The sequence below is a fragment of the Anser brachyrhynchus genome (genome assembly GCF_964034855.1).
Source record: "Anser brachyrhynchus genome assembly, chromosome: 2".
Lineage (NCBI taxonomy): Eukaryota > Metazoa > Chordata > Aves > Anseriformes > Anatidae > Anser > Anser brachyrhynchus.
Window position 1 is genome coordinate 114,775,965 of NC_137695.1, and position 19,268 is coordinate 114,795,232.

General features: G+C 37.9%; 1 long non-coding RNA gene across 1 annotated transcript; it reads left to right on the forward strand.

Annotated features, from left to right (window-relative positions):
• Window positions 1-2,690, forward strand: LOC308190499. The gene is made up of 3 exons (XR_013947272.1): window positions 1-104; window positions 605-680; window positions 1,394-2,690. It is a non-coding gene; the product is annotated as an uncharacterized lncRNA (long non-coding RNA).
• The last annotated feature ends 16,578 nt before the right edge of the window (window positions 2,691-19,268 follow it).

A 19,268-nucleotide genomic window follows, 5' to 3' on the forward strand; every position in this document is an offset into this window, starting at 1 on the left:
GATATATTATTTAATTTTGACTTATGGTAACTTAAAAAGCCGTTTGACTGGAAATGATGAAAAACAATTGATCAACATGACAGTCCATTGGGAGAAAAGCAAAGGTAAGTTGACCTTTTTAATTTTTTTCTCTCAATTCTGTATTGGTCAGAGTGGTTTAATATTTGTTTTTTACCTTTTTCATCTTTTCCTACATTAATTTCTTATTCCTCTGGGGATATTCTCTATTTTATTAAAAAATGCAGTAGATATGTCAGTGTTAAGCATGCATTTTGCTTGGCTAATTATTAACTGGTCTGCAAAACGCAAACCTATTTAAAACATTTGATTTATTTTATGTGTTTAGGTGGAGAAAGGACGAGGACTTACTTAAACCATGTTTGATTAATGTATTTTCCTCAGATATTTTATTTCTGTCAAATATTTGTTCCTTCTATAAATTCACTTTGTGGATTGATTCAGGGAGCTTCAGGAAGAACACTCTTCTAGATCAATACACAGAGCTTTGATTTGATAAAGATTCACTTATACATGTACTACTTTTTGGTAACAGTTTCTATTAAAAAATGCCTTCAGTTGTGATGCTGAAATGATTGTTTTACAGCAAAACCGGACCTGGACTGTGGAAATCGAGAAGCAGTGCCTTTAAAGAGAACAGAGGTTCAGACAAAGTAATGAAGGTAAATCCTAGAATTGCAGGAAAATTAACAGAAAGAAATCAAATACACGAAACATATCCTTGCTCATTATTAGGTCACACACACACACGCACACAAAAAAGAAAAAAAAAATAAAAAGGAACATTAATCACTGATACCATCTGTTCATTTCTAAAATAAGTTTGCAGTGATGATAACAGTCCATTTTAGTTTCATCCTGAACAGGATGAATATTAGTCCAAAATGTGTTCTCATAGATTAAGTTTGAATTAATGGTTATTCATCTCCAACTTCAGTCATTTATATTTCTCTAACAAAGGCCTAATTAAATTAAGAATTTCCTCAGATCAGTAGTGTTAGAAAGTTACAGCTACTTGAAAAGTGCTTGGTGACTCATGTGAAATAAATCTGTCATGTTATTCTACCAATATGGGTAGTCAAAGAATTGTGTCAAAATAAAGTTAACACAGTATTTTGCCCTAATTCTTATGTGTGTTGGCTGAAGGCATGTTCATAATATGTAAAAGAGCCCAGCATAAACAGTCCTGAGTAAGGTTCAGAGTAATTGTTGGTTGACAAAACATGTGTCAAAATTGTGCACAAACACTGGGACAGAACACAGAAAATACAGACCCCTGTGCTGGAGGGTTCTAGCTACCAAGCCATCCCTGTGAAAGGCAGTTTAGATGAGGTGCAGTATTATGCTGATACATGCATCTCCTTTCCATTTTCAGACTTACATTAACCACACCTGGATCATGAAGTCCCTTCTGCAGTGAAGGCCTTGAGGAAATCGTTTAGAGCTGTGTGTTGTTTGCTGAGCAATAATGGATTCCCTAAGTGGTGAATGATAGAGAGATTGAAAACACCCTTGTCCTCCACAGCTAGTACATGTAATGGTGGAGAGGATTTTAGTTTCAAAAGTTGTCCATTAGGAATCTATGATGATGAAGAAATTCATGTGAAACTAAATTAAACAATTAAAAGTAGGATTTTGTATTTAGAAAAAATCACATTTCCAAAAGAAACCTCTATATGTTCAAAGAGAATGAAGGTTATGACTACTGCCTCACAAGATGTATGTATGGTAGTATATATATTTCACTCTGGCACATTGTTTACCCAAAAGATCTTTTAGCTTGAGGGGTTTCAGAATTTTAATGTAAAATTTCTTGATGTACTTTTTATTATTTAACAGAAAGAGGCTGTCAAGAACATCACAAGCATTGTAAATTATTGTTTCTGTGTCAAGATGTATATGCCACTGTCAACCCTCTTTGCAAACATCAGTGCTACTTTTTAGAACTGGAAAAAAATATTTGGATAATCAGAATATATTACTGAACAGGTATGAGGTTGTATCAAACATGCAATACATTAGATACTAAGATGAAGTACTTGGTTGGATAGCTAGTTGCACAGAACATAAACTAAACATTGTGTTTAGGGTGTCAACTACTACTGATTTCAGTCCTTTTATAAGCTTGATTGGATGCCAAATAATTTCTTTCTGTATTTAAAGAAACCCTTTACTTAAAAGAAAGGGTGAATTACATATGAAAAAAATGTAATCCCTGGGTGCCATCTATCCTTATGGGAGTGAGTAGTGAAAGAGAAAGGATAATTTCTACAGAGTGATATGTTATCACTCTTTATTTCTACAGCTAAAATTTCTGTACATTCTTAAATGCATAGCTTTATTTATCATTAAAGATAAATGTGAAATATATATTTCAGGAAAAGATCAATGAACAAACTAAAAAAAAAAAAAAAGATGGAATAGTGGCTTGTCTAGCAGTTTCTAACACAGCTTTGAAAGTTAGATACTGCAAAATTCATCAAAATTACACTCTCACATAAGACCTCAACAGAACCATCAAGAACAAACTCTATGGTGCTATTGTGCCCACAGGAGTTTGGTAACATAGCATTGTCAGCTGGAAGGTGTCTTTTTCCAGCACAGCTGGTATAGCTATCATGGGTAAACTTTTCCTTTTACATAGAGGCATGAACTATGCCAAAGTATTACTATGTGTTTTGCCATAGTAATTTTATTTATTTTATTTTATTTTATTTTATTTTAATTACTATGATGGATGAATTAAGTTCTGCATAAACATATGTCAATCACAAAAAGGTTAAGGTCAAATCTTATTTTAGTCTCTAATACATGCAAGACTTATGTTGCTAATGACAGAAGTGTTTACTGCCTATTAGATCTTCTACTACAGAATAGGGGATAATAAGGATAATAAACATTATGTTAGTTCCTTCTTTATTTAAGTCTACTAAAGAAAACAAAAAGGTAAGTGCTCTGAGCTTTAGGACAAACTAGAAAAAAAGAAGTGCAAAAAAGTTATCTATATTTTATATGAAATGTGCATGAATTTCTGGCTTTGAATTAGTGATGTTTGCCTTTAATTCACATACAGTAAGACATTATCCAATTTTTTTTATTATTAATATTTTTTTGTCACTCAACTTGGTAGAAATAGTTCTTGCATTGGCAGTTCATTATTTAAAGAAATACTGCTGTTCTGAAACTATATATATTAGCAATCAGAGTTAGATGGGAAGGTAAAAAGCTAAGGTCACTTTTCAGATTTGTATTCAACATTTATAGAACCATTCACTGTTTTGAAATATTAACAAATATTTCCTATTTTTCCTAAAAGTTTATCAAACAAGACACAGCCTTAACCCTTGGATATTTAAACTGACTAAAGACCAGATGTTTTAATTCCAAGTTTGGAAATGACATTTCTCTTTAAGAAGCAATGCATTTTGTTGTAGCAATTTGTGTAAAGATAAGAAGTCATTAAGTAGTCTGCCAAGTTTTCTGTGTTTCATTTCTTATGATTTTTGCTTCCAACACAATGTTACAGGTTCAAGTCTCAAAGTGACATTCTGTAGCACACTATCAATGGAGCTATCTGTACTTTAGGTGACATTTTAAAATAAGCTCTCTGGCCGTTACCCAAATGCATGCTAAAATTCATAAAAAGCATTTTCAGATAAGAGTTGCAGATAATAGCAGTCTCATGGGCAGCATCTCTTGTCTCTATAAAACTGATAACCAACATTGTCTGAGAGCTATTGCTGAGCACATATGTAATGGCTGCTTCATTTTCTGCACTGTCATTCTGTAACAAATAACTCATTATCCTTCGGAGATATTCAATATCTGGGATTTGAGAAGCATTTTAAAACCAAATTCTATTCAGAAGTCACTAATCTATGCCCCACAATCTTATGTCACTTACTGTAAATTAACTCCTCAATCCTAACAACTCTTTCACTCTTTGTATGCCAAGACAATGTAAGCAGATTCTCTGAACAATCTCCTTTTCAGTGATGAGTTTAGAAGTCAGTAGAAAAGTATCACACCCGGGCATAGGCAAGTAAGATACGTAGGTTACCATGAACATAGGTGTTCTCTTAGGATCTGTCAAACACAAAAGGTTTTCTCTACAGCTCTGTTTAGTCTGGTAAAAAGGGAAGATTGTTTCACCCAGAGTAACAAGAATGAATAAGATCAGTGGTGTGGGATGTTAGATACTGACCGTTTTGTAAAATATTTTACAGTCTTGAGTCATTGTAATTTTTCCTTTTGAGTCAGATTTCCCCCCCCCCCCCCCCCCCCCCCCCCGGGTGTGTACAGTTCACAAGTTATTTTGCTATGATATATATGAATATTATTGTCAATGTTGGTGACATTTTAATGGTAAAAGCTATAGACTCTAAGTTTTTTATTTAACTGTGTCTCATTAGACTGGTAACAATATGGGATGTCCCTATAACGTTTGTGGTATTTTGAACAGTAGTAAGTGTTTAGGAATTTCAGGACATCTTTAGGGCTTTAATTAAGAAGGCTTACTTGACATACTTGAACATGAACAATACTTGACTTGAACAATAAATATATGTAAGATAGTTGATAATATGGAAACTGTAGGAAGTGCCATCTGTATCTATCCCTGATTCTTCTCTCACATTAGTATTACACTGATAAACCATTCATTAGGGTTTCCACTGATCTTTGCAAAGGAAGAGACTGGAAAAATCAAATCCCTGTATTCTGACCCTCAAATATCTTTCATGTGATAATCTCTTTGTTCCTATTATGCTAAGAAAATAATTTATTTTGATTGGTGGGAACTACTGACCTACTCATCTTCAAAAGTATGTTATTTTCTTTGTTAATACATTCTTATTCTAGTACAGATAGTTGTCTGATAAAAGGTTTCTGAGAATTTGTATTTTAGTAGCTGATGGAATGACATTCCTGACTTTGTCTACAGTGTTTTGTGTGCTTTTATTTTTAGCAGTTGGGATAATAGCGTCTGATAACTACTGTCCAGTCAGGAAATAGAATTCAAGTCGGGAAATATGATTAAAGTCAGTTATCCCTTTGTGTATAATTCAGGTGAACTGTGTTAGAGGTTTTGGTGGTAGAGAGTTAATAGGCAATCCTATGTATCGCTTAATGCACACACAATAAGTTGTCCAAAGTCTGAGGAAAAATGGGTAATTTATCTTTATCAGACTATGGCTACAGCTGTGTTTGAGGGAGTCTGTGAGGCTGCAGGGATCTAAATGGATTTGTTGTTGTATCGACTGAATTCTTCAAAAAGAACTTTTTCTCAAAAAAAAGAAAAAAAAAGAGAAAATTCTGGTAAAACAAAACAAAACAAAACTTCTCTTTGAAATTTGAGCTAGCCTCAAGAAAGTGTTCCCATATATGTTTGAAATCCCCTATTCAATGCCAGATTTGTAAATAATTTCCCCTTTTCAGATTTAGCCTGGCATCACATTTTTAATAATGTTACTCTCTAGAAATCACCTGAAAGTGAAGTTACCAGACTTTTGTCTCATGTCATGTGACTTTCCATTCAGAGCCCAGAAAATTGATACATACTGGAAATATTTGGAAATTTGTCCACTTGCTGTGCTTTGAACTTGTTATAATGAAACTAAGATACCTTAATCGGGGTATTTGTTCCTACTGTACAATATTTGATAATGGATTATGGGAAGGTGCTCATTGATTCAGCATCTCATGATTTCTTTTTCAAATAAAAAAAAATGAAAACACGCAGACTATTTTATTTTATTTTATTTTATTTTATTTCCAGGTCCCTTCCTGCCAAAAAAAAAAAAAAAAAAGCACTTTTAATGGAATTGGACTGGGACTGAGAATAATACAGTGGAATGAGATGGTGTTGAAGAGGGTTTTGAACAAGAAAGTGGAGGGAGTTGTCATGTGTCAAGGATAAGTGATTGGGTATAACATAGAGTTAGCTGCTGGATATGTAGTCTGCTGTGACACAGAGGTCAGCCTGTAAGACATTTTCTGACTTATTAAAAAAGATATGAGTAAGAGAATGAGTGATGAATGGCATTCCTCGGGTGTTGGTACTGGGACCAATGCTGTTTAACATCTTTGTTGGTGACATGAGCAGTGAAATTGAGTGCACTCTCAGCAAGTTTGCCAATGACACCAAGCTGTGCAGTGTGATCAACATGCCGGAGGGAAGGAATGCCATCCAGAGGGACCTGGACAGGCTTGAGAGGTGGGTCCATGTGAACCTCATGAAGTTCAGCAAAGCCAAGTACAAAGTCCTGCACCTGGGTCAGGGCAATCCTAAGTACAAATACAGGCTAGGTGGAGAATATATTGAGAGCAGCCTTGGGGAGAAGGACTTGGGGGTGCTGGTTGAAAAGATCAATATGACCCAGCAATGTGTGCTTGCAGCCCAGAAAGCCAACTGTATCCTTGGCTGCATCAAAAGAAACGTGGCCAGCAGGTTGAGGAAGGTGATTCTCCCCCCCAATTCCACCCTCAAGAGACCCCACCTGGAGTACAGTGTTCAGCTCTGGGGCCCCCGACATTAGAAGGGCATGGACCTGTTGGAGCATGTCTGGAGGAGGGCCACGATGGTGATCAAAGGGATGGAGCACTTCTCTTATGAAGACAGGCTGAGGGAGTTGGAGTTGTTCAGTCTGGGAAAAGAGAAGGCTCCAGGGAGACCTTACAGTGGCCTTTCGATACCTAAAGGGGGCCAACAAGAAAACTGGAGAGAGGCTTTTTATAAGGGCATGTAGTGATAGGACAAGGTGTAATGGCTTTAAGCTAAAAGAGGTTAGATTTAGATTAGATATAAGGAAGTTATTATTTACGCAGAGGGTGGTGAGGCACTGGCACAGATTGCCCAGAGAAGCTGTAGATGCCCCATCCTTGGAAGTGTTCAAGGCCAGGTTGGATGAGGCTTCAAGCAATCCGGTCTAGTGGGAGGTGTCCCTGCCCATGGCAGGGCAGTTGGAACTAGGTGTCCTTTAAGGTCTCTTCCAACCCAAACTATTCTTTGACTCTGAATATCTAACCAAAGTAGAAAAAGTGTTAAAGAAAAGAAATACATGAACAGAAAATGGATTAGGGAAAAGATGGTGGTAGCACAAAATAGCTATGTAATGCTTCAAAGGTAAAGACAATAAGTTTGAATTTTTCACTGAAAGAAGTGAAGTCACTGAGACTGATGGGTTTTTATGACAATATTTTGTAAAGACTAAAATTAAATATATCTCGTTTATATATTTTTCCTTCATCATCTCTCTAATTGCAGGACATGCTGAAGTAATCAGGAAGCCCTTTTGGTTCTTGTTGCATTTCAGTAATATGTTCAAGTAATCTGTAACCTAGATGATCAATCTATTATTTACAAGGCAGGTTTTATTTTTCTGTCACATGTTTATATAATATATAGAGTTCAGTGCTACTTTTGCTGTCTGATGTAGCTTAATGCATACAGCTGTAATAAATATTTACATTTCACCATTTCCAAGGATTCACATCAACAAAATGCTATACGCAAGCACTGTATCTGTATTGTGAACATTTCTTCACTTTCTTATGCTTATGTACATATACGACCTATGTGATTTAATTTTTGTCATACAGAAAAACTATTTACAAACAAGTTAGGTAGTTCCAGAGAAGAATCTGTGCCATTTTTTTCCTTTCGGATGTGATATTCAGAACTGAATGAATCAGTAAACAAATATTCAGAGCTTAGCATGATTCTAACAAGCCCATATTGCTGAGACCACACACATAAATCCACCAGCTGAAGTGACCTGAATAGGTCTATCATTTATAATGTCACTACAAACAAAAGTGAAGCCTGAACACTCCTAATCACATTTTTATTATATCGTGCTTTGGACAAACAAATAAATTCAATACATATTGTTATTCCAAAGAGTTTTCCAGAATTAAATGAATTGCACTAGATGCCTTAATGGCAAGGAGAGATGTTGGCTAAGCAACTTTCTTGACTCTGTCAACAAAAGTTTGCTGTTATGTCAGAATTAGTGGCACACTGCCCTAGAAATGTTGCAAAACTAACCCCTTGGGACTGAAGGTTACAAAAACTCTTCACAGAATAAATATCTACATCTTGAGGTTTATACGGAATGGGAACACCAAAACTGGGAAAATTCATCGAAATGGGAACACCAAAACTAGAAAGCAAAAATGTGTATTCTATGTTTGTCATCAAGAAATGGCTTTAAACAGCTCCTCTACACCCTGACTGCAGTTATTATTTCTTTGATGCAATAACAACCGATGATTACGCAATTACTCTACAGACACACAATTTAGGTGGCAAAATTACCAGTCATAGGTAACTAACGTGGTTAGAATATACTATATTGGTGGACAATAACATTGAAAATAATCTGTGATTCTAATTTGAATGATATGCATAATAGAGACACAAATGACACATAAAAAGTTACTGACAACACTGAACTAATGCATTTAACTGTTCTAGTTAAAATCCAGTATAGTTTTGGCAACTTGGGCCTGTGGTATAATTAAAACACATCAACATCTCTTCCTATTCTGCTTGTCTTTGTGATGCTTTAAAAGCTTACAAAGTGTACAGCCTAACAAAGTTAAGGACAGAATAACAGTGATAGCTGAGATCACATGTAGCAGACAGATTTTGAAGATTTGTTTGGAAAAAAAATTAAAAAATAAAAAAAAAGAATCAACATATCAGCAAGGTTTTAATGGCAGACTGTATGTCTGATTTCCATTTCCAGCACAAATCCATAGGGGAACATGGGCAAGGCTCCCTGCTGGGCTCTGCTTAATTTCTGACGCTTGGGTCAGATAATTTGGGTTTGCCACCATCGTGCTCCAGGGAAGCGACATGCAGCATCAGTCACAGTGTGCTGCTCCATCTGGCATCTACTCTGCTAAGCTTCAGGTGTAAGAATGCCCTTTACTTTCATTTTTCTTTTTCTCAAGCTTTTCTCTGGATTTTAGGAAATGACAAGGATGAGCAGGTTGTTGCTTAATTTATTTTGTCAGCATGACTTTTGGATTTAGATTTCCAAAGCTGATTAGGGGATTAAGATGTACAATTGCCACTGATGTTAACCTCCTTTTAGCTAGTTTGAGAATTAAAGCATGAGTCTTTGGGTTTTACAATTTAATAACAACATAAATTTTATATACAAATTATGGGATTCTGTAACAAGGAACATTTGGGATCAACTGTTTCTCTGTACTAAAAAAAAAAAAAAAAACACTTGCTGGACAACTGGTTGAACAAATCAAAGCATATAACAGAAGCAGAAGGTTTTCTCAAAAAAAAAAAAAAAGGAACTAATCCAAGTTTCTGAGTTTTAGCAATATATACATATAAACCTCAAATAAAATTCAATTAGCTTCATACTTCAGTGAGAAATAAACACCTGGGAACCCCAGATAAGAATGAGAACAACTTAGTCTTAGAAATGCTTTGAAAAAATGATGAACAAATAGAAAAATATTTTAAATAAAATATTAAAAAATCTGAATACAGATTTAAAGATTGTACTCCTAATGAAACAAACAACAACAAAAAAAGGCTACACCATTCATAATGAAACAATATTTAACTTTTTCTTTTTTTTTGGCATTTTGTCACATTGATCATGATTACAAATGTCAGACTTGAATCTATATTTCCAGCCTCCATACGAAAGGTGCATCAAACACTGCAAGATCTGGCAGCACAGTAGACTTTTGTTCCTAAAGAACAAAAGAATAATTAACTACATTGATGCCTGGAATGTCTGACTTTTCATTTCAGATATTCCTATTATTTCAATTGCATCTCTTATTATTTGGATATATAATAACCCTCTGGACTGCCATAGAATTTGAATGCAAAGACTGAAAAATTTGTTTTGTTTTTCTGGCCATCATTGATATGGATGATTTGACTTGTTCTTTTCATATGTTTTTCACAGATATTAATTTCCATTAGGTCATGTCAGCAAAATAGAGCACTTAGTTGTAAAGAACTTTACCTAAATTTCATTTCTCCTTCTCACTTCTCATAAAAACAGTTATTTTCAGCGATAATGAAATAGTACATGAGACAGCATTTCAACCTAATAATTGCTATTTAGGAATGTCAATTTATCATTGACAGTTTATGGAGGATCATATTATGCACTAATACATATGAAGCATTATGGTGATCTTTTGATAGAACCATCCAGAGTATGTAACAAAGCTCATTTAAGGAAAGAAAATAATGACAATACTTTGACCTGGTTGAATCTTGACTACACATATATATAAGGGAACATCAGTCTTTTGAAAGTCCATTTCAAACTGTAGGAATGATGTTCATAATAAACAGATTTGCAAAAATGAAACAGTTTAAATTTCATGATGAGTTACCGAGATGGGAAATGATTACTCTAGAAAGGTGCTTTTCCTTCATACAAAGACTTCTGAGAGGTGAAAAGTGCTGCTGATATTGTTGGAATTTGTCATGCATGCAATAAATTAATCTGGAAGTTAGGTTCAATGAGAATGGGGTTCTTATATTCATTAGTTTTAATTGTACTTTTGGATCAGTATTTTACCAGCATATTTAGTGTTTAAACTATAAATGCAGCCATTTCAATTGCTAGTGGAAAAGAATAGATTATTTTAGTCTCTGGAAATCTCATATGAATTCTTTGATGTATGTCTTCACTAACTTTGATTTTCATTTTCACAAATATAAATTAAACCTTGGGTTTTAAATTAAAAAATATTATGTTCTTCATTAAATTGGAGGGAATTAAATTAACAAAAGAGCAATTTTATGCATTACCTTAATCTGACATTGTGTTTATGATGTCAAAAAAAATCTTTTTGTACAAAAATCCTTTTTGTACACTCTGATGTACAAAATCTTTTTATAGTCAGTACTGCTAATAGAATAATGGATATTAAATTATATTATAATATTACACAATGACAAGCAAAAGCAAGTTGAAAATCTAAGTCTAGAGCTGAAAACCTTTGTATGTAGTTTTATACCAAAATATTATTTTTGAAAGCAGTATTGTTCATAAAAAAATGAAACCATTTATGCATGTTTTCCCAGTACTCTCTGAAGAAAAACAAAATAAAATAGGAGGAATGAATACAAACAAGGAGCCCAGTATGAAACTTATTTTACAAGAAATGTATTTACTCTGGTGGGATTACTCGCACAATTACAGGAACACAAAAATACCACTAGTAATTTGCTGATCCTAAAACCGGGATGTGGATTTGCTCTAAGGTACTCAAGATGGCAATGATACCCAGAAGACTACAAGCTCCTCACCACTGTGCCACAGAGATCCAGGAGACCATTGACAACCTAAGGGAGGCAGAACTAGCTCTGGTACCAAATGCAAGACAGTCAGTTCAGTGTGTGATAGCTCTCTAATCTGCTATACCCTGCACACGACTGACTGTGTGTGAGTAGACTTTCAGAGCTTGTGCTTGAACTTTGAAGTGAAACCACTCTAATGGCCCACCTCTGCCAATGCTTTCTACCACTCTCAGTGGCCTGATGCATACCTGCTACATTTGACATATAGAGGATTTATTTTGTGGAGAAGTTTCACCCAGAACCTTTTTTTCTACCTCTGCAGGAAAATCAGACAGGCAGGAGAGCTCTTTTGTGGTGCTCAACTCTATGTTAAGCTGTATTTAAAACTTATTTGCATGGCCAGACTGGGACACATGGCATAAACTTAGTTTTGCAGCTTATGGCCATCAAGGAATATTTTCAGAGCTACCACTATGGTCACATGTTTTAAATATAATGTTTCTTTTTTTTTTTTTTTTTTTTTTAATGTGTGCATTAATAAGTGCAGTTCCAAATATATCTCTGGTATATTCACTATCCAGGTCTGTTTAAAAGTCTCCTTGTCAGAAGCAGATCTGGTACATACCGTTCCAAGTTACACAGCTGCAAATCCAATTTTGTTTGTATGATGTGATGATCTATCCTCCTTGAAAAAAGCCATCTTTGAGAACTTTAACTTGCTCTGGACAAATAATGTTTTGTTGTCGTTGTTGTTTGTTTGTTTTGTTTTTCATCATTGAAACAAATAGTATCTACTCCTAGCTCTGTGAGAAGCACTGCTGAATGACCTTTGCCAAATTTAACTTCAGCAAACCAAAATTTTCATCTGTATACCAGTCTTCCTGGTTATCTTCGTAAACAGCCATTATTCTATACATTATGGCATCAGTCCTTCTGAGAAACACAACACAAAACAAAATCTTTTCCTTTTCCATCTCCATAGCCTCAGGTGGCATGTCAGGCTGCATCTATGCTAGTATACAAAATGGACTTAAGCTGTTTCTCTGCCCAGGGGGCCACGTGGGAGAGCACAGCCTGTCTTCCTGTGTCGCAGCCTCTCTTTTATCTCCCAATCATCATCCAGTCAGGGCAGCCTCATCCATGCTACCTACTGGGAACAGTGCTTTTTCTTTTCTGTTCTCTGAAATGTTGTTTTCTGGGACAATGCTAACTGGCACAGGCTAAAGTGGTGGTGAGGCGTGCAGGTAGTTAAATAGTATGATAAACACCACAAGCCCAGACCCTAGATATGGAAGTTAACATTCTATACACAACGCATCTTCCTATAATTTTCCCCGTTGGTTAAGAGCTTTACTCTACTTTTTAGTAAAACATTTACCTCTTTTGCTTGCTTGTTTGTTTTTTGTTTGTTTGTTCTTATGGTTTTTCCTTTTTTTTTTTTTTTTTTTAACCTCCCTGGACACTGTATCTTCTCCAAAACCCTTTCTATCCTCCTAACATCTGTTTGCCTGTCTCCTAAATACTAATTCTCCAGAAATCCTGAGAAGGATATAGCCTAATCTCCTTGTTTTTCTCTCTTGGTGTTTTTCTCAATCCTCTTCTAAACTTGACAGTGTTTTGTCATCCTGTGGATACACAGCATCTCTGGAAGAAAAAGTATCTGCACTGACAAGTTGCTTCCCAAAACTAGACTAGATCATAATAGGCAACAGATTGCGGAGGCATACAAGAAAGCAATTTAGAACGACTGCATCCTTTACTTCTGCACAACATAATTAAGGCCCATGACTGGTGACTCATTTGAATTACCCTGAGGTAATACGGTATTATACTCAAAATCCTGTTTATGGGCAAAGTAGAAACATACCTTATGTACAAGTAAAGCCATTGAATTTACTGTTAGTATAACTGAAATCTTAAGAGTACAGTCAGTATTTCTACAAATCTAATTGCTACAGGAAAATAAAAAAATAATTATGTAGTGAAAATTGTTATACATGTTTATTAGTTCCCTCCCCTTTTCCTGTTTTTATACTCATTCTTCCCCTGCTCCTCTGCATCATATCTCTGGTGGCTTCACTCTGTTTAGGAGTGTTATGGTGGGTTGTCAGTAGCTGGAGCCCTTCACTGGGTCAGATATGATGTTCATGTTGATGGCTTTTTCCTCCCTCTACAATCCTATTGAGGTCAACTTTAGACATTTGCTAATGTGTTCTTACACCTTTGAACATTCATTACTGATCTCCAGCTCCATGTGACACCTGAATTCACTATATACAGTGCCTTTAATTGTGGAAGACATTATTTCTTCTCTTTGTTACCCCTAATACTAGCTGTCGCTGGCTCCAGGTCTGCATTTCTTTAGTTGACAGTTGGTGACTTGTTCATAGCTATGGGGTTTCCAATGGGGTCAAGGTTGTGCCTCATCCTACACCTGCTCTCCTCTACCCTGCATCTTGTGTCTCCTCAAGTACCAGGCATGTATTTCTTCACACTGTATCATTATATTAGAGTCATATCTCATTCTACCTAGAATAACTTGTTTTACTGCTATCTATCTAAAACTTTACCTGTACCACAAAAGGGTAAACAAAAGGAAGACAAATTAGCCATACATCAATTAGAGACATTGCTGTCACAATTAAGCCAAATAGAACAAAGTTGTATACAGCTCAGAAGTTTGGATAGAACAGATCTGAAAAGCATCAGTCCTGAGGTCTTGCAAATTCAGCACAAAGCTTATGGCCTGTTACTAGCAATGTCAATACTGTATTATGGTTGCAATAGTTCTATCAAATCAATATTTCTATAATAATAGGGAATAATTCATATTTGGGGGAACAATATACATTATCAGAATAAAATTGAATATTTCTCTATGAAGCACTCACAAAAGTACGAGATCCGCATGTACATTATCAGCCTTCAGCTGTAGTAAGTGATGAAAAAGTACAATAATATGTAATCCAGAAACATAAAGGTGGTTAAACTGAAATGCTCTTGGTCACTGAGTGGAACAACCTGACAGACTGCAGGCATAAAACCATCAGCAGAGACTTCAGGGTTACAAAACAGTAAGTTTTTTCATTTTGTGACCACTTTCTTTTTGTCTTTTCAGAACAGTACACCATCAGGGAGCTGTTCTACTTTTGCCAGGATTTCAGCTAACTTCAGTGAAATGAATATTGATACCGGATCTCACAGTGTACCAAAGCTTCCCTCATTATCTCATGATGCACCAGCCACTGGCTAGTAATATATGCACTAAACTTACAGAAATATTTAAGAACGTAGTGGGTTTTGTTTGTTGGTTTGTTTAATTTTCTGGCTGGAATAACTATTTCTTTTCCACTAAGGGCTAAATAAGTCTTTCTGGTATAGCTGCCTGCAGATCTTATGTACTTATTTGTCTGTAAGACTCACTGATCCAGGTTGGCTGCACCCAAATGTTGACCTCATTGCTCTTGCCTTCAGATCTGGAGGCCCTTGTTATCATTTGCTCTAAAGAACCATGTATGGACTGTGAGAAAGGGGCATAAAAGCAACCTACAATTTTCATTTATTCAACTCTGTCAACTCTGAATGCATGCATTCATCTATCTATGTAGGATGGCCTTATACAGGTGTTCCTGTCAGTACCTAGAATAGTGAAAAATGGGAAAGTTTCCTGTTTATCTTAGTGGACTTTTCATCAACTTCTGGTTGCTTCTTAACTTCTCACAGACTGTAACTCCTTATATCTATATTACTTGCTGAGCTAAATAGGTGTAATTTTCTTTTAAGTTTGAGATACCTTTAATAGATTAGACAGAATTCACATCACTACTCACCATGCTTCTGAGCTGAAAGTATACTTTTTCCTATTATCTGTTATTATCCATGATTTCTTAAAACAAAACAAAACAAAACAAAATCCTACAATTTAAAAATAATAAAACTTGAAGAATAAGGAACTTTATTACAAGAAAAGCATATCTTTTAAAAAGGAAGTATATTTTGATCTGAGAACTTGAAGTGATGGGTACTCTTCAAAGATTTTCAATGGTGAAGCAGTTTGTTCCAGTCAGTCAGTACTGTCACTTCTTATCTTCTTTCCCCCTTTGCATGCCATAAAGCAATGTTCTCAGACCAAGTTCCTTCTCCAAGGGTCATTCCATGATTTGGTGCCTAAATGGCCTTGGAACATGGATTAAAAATGAGGCACCAAATTTCCGTCTGCATAAACAGGAAGGAAAGCATAGAAAGTAGTGCTGGAAAGGACCGCCTAGAAATGTCCTATTTACCCTATTACCTAAATGCAGGGTCAGTTTGTCTCTGGTTCAGAGCATGACATTACAAACACCATCAGCATGTGAGATTTACTCTGAGTTTTACTTGTCCATTCTGTGAAATTTAAGGAGCTTTAGTAAACATCTTTCAGGATTGTCATTTAAGTGTGAATTTTACAGACATTAATCATACAACTGACATGCAGAAATTTGATTTGGTGAGTTTTTGGATCTCTGTTAATGTTGCAAATCACCATCTGTGAGTTGTTCAGATCTTTCTATTATAGTGCTGATGCAAGGTGCAATCAACAGTAAACTCATTTTAAACATTACAGTCTGCTTTTCACTCCAATAAGTCACAAAATATTTTTGTATTTCCAGTTGATATTGAGGATAAACTTCAAAATATTTTTTAGGTTTCAGACTTCTGGGAAGTGCTTCTTTTATGTCATATGGATTATGAACAGATCTTGTTAATAATTTTTGTCCATATTCTTTCTGTAATTTTCCAGTATCAAAACATTCCCTCTACAGAGAAGAAATATGAAGGAAGAGCATAGTAGATCTTAAGCAACCCTTAAACTTTGGCTTCTTCAAATATAAATTACATCCAAAATATTTTTGAAACCAATGTTCATACTTGAAATGCAAATTGAACATTTATGAGAAATAGCCAAAAATATGTTACTTTTTATTCTTTGTACATATATTGTAAGACATAACAGTATATATGCAATAAGACCACATGCCAGCAATACACAACAGCAACAGTAGTTTGTCACATTCAATATTAAAGGTGTTGTCCAAAGTCTTTGCATGAATCCTGAAAAAAAATAATGCATGCATGCATGCCTTTATCCCATCAACAAAAACTCTTATTAGCACAGAATTATTAAATTCTTGCCGAGGCAATCGGCACTGGGGCAGATGCGTTCTGCAGCAGAGCAGGGGATCAAGACAGGCAGGGCTTTTTTTTCGGCATCAAGGCCACTCGAAGCAGCCGAGGGAGCCGCCAGGACCCAGCAGCCCTCGTGAGGCAGGCTGACGAGGCGGAGGCAGAGCCAGCAGCGCCCCCTCCCCGGCCATTCAAAAGCAGCCCCTAGGGAGTGCGAGCGACCAGGAGCGCTGCGAACAGGGCGGGCAAACAGGGCGTGGTGTGTCAGAAGGGTGTGGCGCAGCAGTTTGCGTGGCAGTTCGCGCAGGGAGGGCCCCTCGCCGCTCTTTTGCAGTGGTCTTTCCCTTCGGTACTTGTAACCTACCTGCGAGGAACCTGGCCATGGTATCAACCAGGCAGAAAACCATGGCCTCCACATCTCTTGCGGCCTCTCCATCCACAGTCACCGATGTGGCTACTCAGATGGAGGGCTCGGGAAAACACACCGCCGTCCACGTCTTGGGCTGCAGGGTGTGCCCGAGTCTTCTGTCGGTATCTGAAAGCAGCAGCGAGGGGTATGCCTGAGGGACGTGTGCCCAGGTTGAAGAGCTGTTCAAACAGGTAGCGGAGCTTCAGAAAGAGGTGAGCAGGCTCAGGAGCATCTGGGAGTCAGAGAGGGAAATTGACTGGTGGAGGTGTACTCTGCCCTCTCTGAGACAGACTCACGAGCCTGCCACAGCACAAGTGTCTCCTGCTACGCAGAAGACAAAAGTTCCCTCATCCCGCCAGGCAGTAGGAGGAGACCTAGGCCAAGGGGGGGAATGAAGGCAGGTTCCTGTTCGGGGTGGTAGGCGAGCCCTGTCCCTGCCCACCTCACCTTCCCATCTACCCTTATATAACAGGTATGAGGGTCTAGAACATGACAGTCAGAACAACGAAGTAGACGAAAGACTGTCCCAGTTGGAGAACGTGCCTAAGGCAAGGCAACCTACCCCCCGCATTGCTACATCATCTGTCAATAAAGAAAGAAGGGTTATTGTCATGGGGGACTCCCTTTTGAAAGGGACAGAGGGCCCAATATGCCGACCGGACCCAACCCACAGGGAAGTCTGTTGCCTCCCTGGGGCTCGGGTGAGAGACTTCGCTAAGAAAGTCAAGTGCCTGGTACGACCCACCGACTACTACCCACTACTGGTCTTTCAGGCTGGTAATGACGAGGTAGCAACGAGAAGTCCGAGAGCGATCAAAAGGGACTTGAGGGCTTTGGGGTGACTACTTAAAGGATCAGGGGCACACGTTGTGTTTGCCTCTGTCCTTCCGATAGGGGGGATCAATGCTGACAAGTAGACTCATCACATTAACATGTGGCTTCGGGACCGGTGCAACCGGCAGAATTTCGGGTTTTTCGATCACGGGAAGGTCTATGCGACACCGGGCCTGCTGGCACCAGATGGGGTGCCCCTCTCTCAGAGAGGGGTAAGGATTTTTGCTCATGAGTTGGCAGGGCTAATAGAGAGGGCTTTAAACTGGAGTCGAAGGGGAAAGGGGATAAAACCAGGCACACCGGTGATGAGCTAAGGGATGGTGCGCTAGAATCAGAGGGACTGTGTGCTAGTGAGGTCCTTCCTACACAAGGTGCTGCATGTAGGGAGGAGCATTTGAAGTGCTTCTACACAAACGCACGCAGTATGAGGAATAAAATGGATGAGCTAGAAGTCTTGGCCCAGTCCCACAGCCACGACATCACCGGCATAAGTGAAACCTGGTGGGATGAGTCCTGTGGCTGGTGTGTTGTAATAGATGGTTACAGGCTCTTCAGGAGGGACAGGCAGGGTAGGCGAGGTGGCGGGGTGGCGATGCGATGTATGTGAAGCATGGGCTGGACCGTGTGGAACTTCAAGTTGGCGATGGCAAAGTTGAGAGCCTCTGGGTAAGGATTAAGGGACAAACAAATAAAGGGGATGTCGTTGTGGGGGTCTATTAAAGACCACCTGGCCAGGATGACAGCGCCAATGAATTATTCCTTGCAGAACTAAGGGATGCCTCAAGATCAACTCCCCTTGTCCTTATGGGGGATTTCAACTTGCTAGACATCAACTGGGATCACCACACGGGTGACACGAGCAAGTCCAGGAGGTTCATAAAGCACCTAGATTATAACTTCTTGGTGCAGGTGCTAAGGGAGCCAACTAGGAAAGGTGCCCTCCTAGATCTGTTGCTGGAGAACAGAGAGGGTCTTGTGGGAGACATGGCAATTGGCGGCCGTCTCCGTCATAGTGACCATGAAGTGGTTGAGTTTAGAATTTATGGTGACAGAAGGAAAATTGCCACCAAAACTTCAGCCCTGGATATGGGGAAAGCAGACTTCAGGCTGCTCAGGGAACTAGTCAGCAAGGTCCCCTGGGAAACTGCTTTTGAAGGCATAGGCATCCATCAGTGCTGGTCAATCTTTAAGCACTGCCTCCTAAAAGCACAAGATCAGGCAATTCCAAAATATCGGAAGTCAGGCAGGCGGGGCAGAAGGCTGGCCTGGCTGACCAGGGATCTTCTACTGGAGCTTAGGTGATAAAATAAAGTGTACGGCTGCTGGAAGGAGGGTCAGGCGATGAGGAAGGAATACAGGGATGCTGTTTGTGTTTGTAGGGAGAAAATTCGTGTGGCCAAAGCCCAACTAGAGTTGAAGCTGGCCATGTCTGTGGGAGGCAATAAACAAGTTTTTTTTAGGTATGTGAACAGAAAAAGGAGAACCAAAGAAAACATAGGTCCGATACTTGATGGGGAAGGTCTCCTCACAATGACACAGGCAAGG